At 34.2% G+C, this 5317-nt stretch overlaps 1 pseudogene; it reads right to left on the bottom strand.

Moving 5' to 3' along the window:
• Positions 1 to 335: 335 nt before the first annotated feature.
• LOC149147492 (SKP1-like protein 11 pseudogene) lies at positions 336 to 785 on the bottom strand (annotated as a pseudogene).
• Positions 786 to 5317: the final 4532 nt, after the last annotated feature.

The following is a 5317-nucleotide window of genomic DNA, read 5'->3' as shown; positions in this document are numbered from 1 at the left end:
ATCTCATAATAAATTATTGTACAAATATTTTTCTGCTTTGTTGAATTTTCAAATTTAAAATTAATAAATATAATTTTGTAAATCTAATAATTTCAATTATTTAAAATTTTTCATAAAATAATTTTTATTTAAGAATAAAAAATCATAACAAATTTATCATTATCTCAACTAGCTATACAAATCCCAATCTTAATTATCGTAAAATCATTAATATTAAACTACTAAACAAAAGTCTCGATATTCATGAGAGAGCATAAAAATCATTGAAATTCAACATTCCTTAGAAACGTAGTATATGGTAGCAGTTGATGTCCAGGCCTGCCTCGCTGCCACGCCTAGTGGTGAGAAGTTGAATCATCTTCATCTTGAATATTGAGAATTCGACGAATCTGTTGGGGGGTTTTACCTCTGATCATGTGAGCGATAGCTTTACACGTCAAGTCGAGAAGACTCTTTATACACAGATAATTGGCTGCCACTACCACTTTCAAAAGGGTTTCATGATCATCAAGGCTTTCAAGGAACTCTGAATCCCACCTACTGCTGTTAACATCATCAGCCGCATTAACATCATCAGCCGCATGGTATGTGCAATATTGGATGACCTTTTCCAAAATGTTTCCGGTAACGAGAAGCAGAGGAATAGCTGTGTGGGTGCCCAAGTCGTCCATCACCTTCTTTATAATCTGGGACTGAGAGGCCACCGCGTCCTCCACTTGGAATATTTTTCCATCATTGCTCATCAATCTCACAGTACCTGTATTATTACTGTGACTGGATTCCATTCTCAAGGCACGAGCAGACACGTCAATGAAATGAAGAAATGGATTAATGTTGCAGAAAGCGTCTCTTGCAATGTTGCGTCTGACTGAAATGAGTTCCTGGGGTTCATACTAATACAACACAATTCTTGCACACAACCAATTTTCGAAGGGCCGACAGAGACGTAGACATGATTTCGATCTTTGGGTTTTCCTTGTAGTAAAAGTGAAAAAAAAAAATTGTTAAGCGAGATTTTTATGATGTTAATTTATTTGATGGTTTTTTTAATTAACTAATTTAATTAAAAAAATGAAAATAGCTTGAAAATAATCTTGAATTTTTATTTATAAATTTATCAATTTAAATATTTTATATATAAAAATAGTTTTAAGCTTGGCTCAAATTACTTTAATTAATTATAAAATTACCATATATATATATAAATGGAATTATAATCTACTTTTAGGCCTCCACGCCTTCACTTCTTCCATGCAGATTAGGTTTCATACATTTTAAAATTGGATTCTCAATCTATTCAACATGACCAACCCAATAGCACCATCATTTGATAACATAAAGTGTGAATAAAAAATTAGGTGGCTACTTCTACTCTTTTTGAAAAACTGCTACTTCTAATCTCAAAAGTCATGCAAACATACAACTACACAATCGTGCTCGTCTTTGCCATGACATCTTCTGAGCTAAATCTCAGCCATGAAGATTTGATCTAATACATTATGTCTCTTATTTTCTCTTACAACAACCTCTACAACCTCTCTCTCACTGCAAAATTAACTCTTTCTTTTCAATTACTAAAATAAATCTCTCCATGCACTTCACTAACTTCTAATCTTCGCCATTGAATTCTATGTGTACCCCTCTCTAGAAACTTGACCTTTGAATGTTCATCTATTGTAGGAGATTTCTATCCTCTTTCTGCATTTAATTTTTCTCGCCCTATTCAATATTCCAGCCTAAAAATGGTCAATTTGGTCCTCTATTTAGACAATTTCTACCACCATCTCCACTACTCAAGTCATAATGAATCCACATCTAAATGATCTGTCTATATGTAGAAGAAGTCAAATTATTTTTCCAACCATTACCATGGGCTATTACCTTGGTTAAATGCATTGGAAATCATTTGAGTGTAGGAACAATAAGGAAAAAAGTCATTTACACGAAGTAACCCAATGCCTCCCTTCAAGAAGAGAGTTACTGGGATGGGTAACACTTGTCTAATGAAGGAAACTTGAGTCACTAATCCTCGCAATGCACTCGTAACCTTTGTTACCCATTCTTCAACTCCAAAACCAAGTTAACTCAGGTGTGACTCCTCCTGAAACCGATTATCGATGCCTGCAACCATCTCCCAATCTGGTAGAATCATTACATCACCTTATCAAGCACATTTCATGGCTCTATGGAACCATCCAAAACTCATTGAATGATGAGTATGTCAAACAGGCTGAAATCATGCTAATAAGTCTCTACTCTTCCTAAGACACCTCCACATCTTCGACATATCAGTGAGATGCCCTACAACTAGTCACACTCGACAAAATCAATAGAAACACTCATCTATCATAAGACATCCCATCAAACATGACTTGATAGTATCCAACCACTATCAACTAGTAGTAGTTTCTCCACACCCTTTACAAATCAAGCGTGTGCATGAACAAACATCTACAACACATGCTACAAGGTTAACATCAATGTCGACTATCAACAATGCAACTCATCACCAAAACCACCTTGTTGACGTCAATGCCAACAAACAACTAAGACATAATGCCAACAATCTTCCCCATTGGCATTGATGGCAATCCCAATTGAACCATATAACTGGCCTCTAGAAACAAGCCCCAATTGAGCCATCCAAAAAATATATCTCCTAACTCTTGGTCTCTGACATACAATTTTTCTAAGTCTCTCCACCTTTGACATCAATGGAAAAGGGATAAGAACCTTAAGGGTATAATATATTTATCAATCATCCAATAATTCTGCAATAGAATACTCTCTCACTCCCTATGGAAATAACAAGAAACAATAACAATAACTCAATCACATTCTCTCTCACTCGCGAAGCATCAATATAAAACTCGCCGTATACAATGACATCGCTCTCCAGCCAAAAAGATTGTGTGAAATTTCTATGAAAACTAATTTTTAGACAATGCAATGAAAAAAACTAGCGTCACATTGTGCCAAACGAACTAATGTGACAAAAAGAGCAATGTCACATGTTGTAACAAACATGTTTTGATTTCAAAATGGTACATTTTTATCCAATGTTGCACTTAGATAAATATTGTCTCACATGTAGATGTGACAAATATTGTGGAAATGTGTCATTACACTCGAATGTATATATTGACCAATGTGAAAAACATTACTGTAATATGACATTACAAAAATAACAAACAATTTATCCGATAATGTGACATTGTCACAATTTATCCAATATAGCAACGGGAAAAACATTGTCATGATTTGACATTACAAAACCAACAACATGATCTGATTGCATAAAAAGGTTTGTGTAGAACTACAATAAAAATAAATGTTTGGAAATTCTGATGAAAAAACTAGTGTCACATCATTAAAAATGAACTAACATGACAATGAAACTAATATCACATTATAACAAACACGCTTTGACATCATATTGTAGGAAAAATTATCCAATGTCACAATGTGAGAAACATTGTCTGACTTTGCAATGCCATAAACATTGTCACTATGTGACATTGCATTTTAATTTATCCAACATCTTAATGTGGAAAAAAATGTTTTTTTGTGACATACATTCACAATGTGATATAAATTCCCAAAATAATGGACACATATTCTCAATGTCACTACAGTCAATAATGGTCATAATGGTCAACCATTATGACATGTTTGACCATAGTCAACGTCATCACATAGTCAACACAGTGAATGACATCCATCACATTCAACATAGTTAACCATAACTAAAATACCCAACATATAAAATATGTTCAACCATATTCAACCATAGTGAACCTACTCAAATGTAGTCAATGATGTCTAACCTTGCTAGAGAAAACTTGATAATGGATAAACATGGTCAACCATATCCATATATTAGTAAACATTTCCAACCATGATTAACCATTTTCACCCTTAGTTAACCATACTTGATCATAGTGAGCAATGTTATAAGCTCATCTTTGGTTGAACACATCGAACATGGTTAAACATTGACAAGAATTTCAACCATAGTAAAAAATAATAATAATGGTCAACCATGGATAACATGATCATTAGTGGTTATCCATAGTTAACCATATGTCATGATTGTCGATCTTTGTCACCAATGGTCTATCATGGTTATCTATCATCAATCCTCATGAACCCTTGGTCAACCATGGTCAATCCTCATAAACATTGCTAACCATAGTTGGCCATCATTAATAATCATCAATCATGCTTGATCCTCTTCAATCATTATTAAACATTACCATCTACAGTGAAACACAATAAACCTTAATCAACCATATGTTCACCAAAGTCAACTATATTTAGCTATAGTTAAACACAATCAACCTTAGTTAGCAATAGTCAACCATCGTGCACCATGTACAACTTGAAAACCATGGTCAATTAAGGTTAAATATGGTAAATATATTTTCAATAATGGTCTCCAAGGCCAACATGGTTGAACATGGTCAACCATAATCAACATGGCCTTATTGATTAGCCATGGTTCACCACAATCATCTATAGCAAACACTCACAACCTTGATCAACCATGAAAACCTATAGTGAATGATATATTTACCATATTCAACTAGGTTTGACCAACTCAACTATGGTTAGAAAAACTTAATGATGGTTAAACATGGTTAAACATTGTCACTCACTAACACCCATGATGAACCATACATAACCTTCAGTGCTGATAGTTAACCATGGTCAACCATAGTTGGCCTTGGTGAACCTTGGTCAACCATGATGAACCATGATCATCTCTAGTCAACCATAACCAACATAGAACAACCCATGCTCTACCGCATCTTGATGGCCAACCATGGTTAAAATGGTTGAACAAGGTCAAGCAATATCTCTATGCTTAAATATGGTCAACCATTGTCCACATGAGAAACCATAATCACTCATAGCAAACTATGGTCAACAATAGGTAAATATGCAAAACCATGTTCATCCATGGTTAACATGGTCAAACAATGGTCATCATGCCGAATAATAATGAACCATGGTCAAACATTATTAACCATGATAAACATTGAAATCCATGGTTAAGCATGGTAACCGTTACCATTCATACCCTACCATAGTAAATGGTGAACCATGGTGAAAATTTTCAAACCATGCTCTAATGGTTTACCATGGTCAACATCAATGTAACAATATAACAATTGAAAACATTAATGTTATATTTGCTATATTGATGTAACATAAATACATTGTTGGTTATGGTTAACCATGGTCAAACTTAGTCAACCATGTTAGTCCACAATCAACACTCTTCATTCTCGGTCAACATCGTCAACCATAGTTA

This window comes from Pinus tabuliformis, chromosome 9 (assembly GCF_031772625.1).
Source record: "Pinus tabuliformis cultivar Carrire ecotype Pingquan chromosome 9, CPIR1, whole genome shotgun sequence".
In the NCBI taxonomy this organism is placed as follows: Eukaryota; Viridiplantae; Streptophyta; class Pinopsida; order Pinales; family Pinaceae; genus Pinus; species Pinus tabuliformis.
The sequence above is the reverse complement of the archived record's forward strand: the minus strand, read 5'-3'. Positions and strand labels throughout refer to the sequence as shown.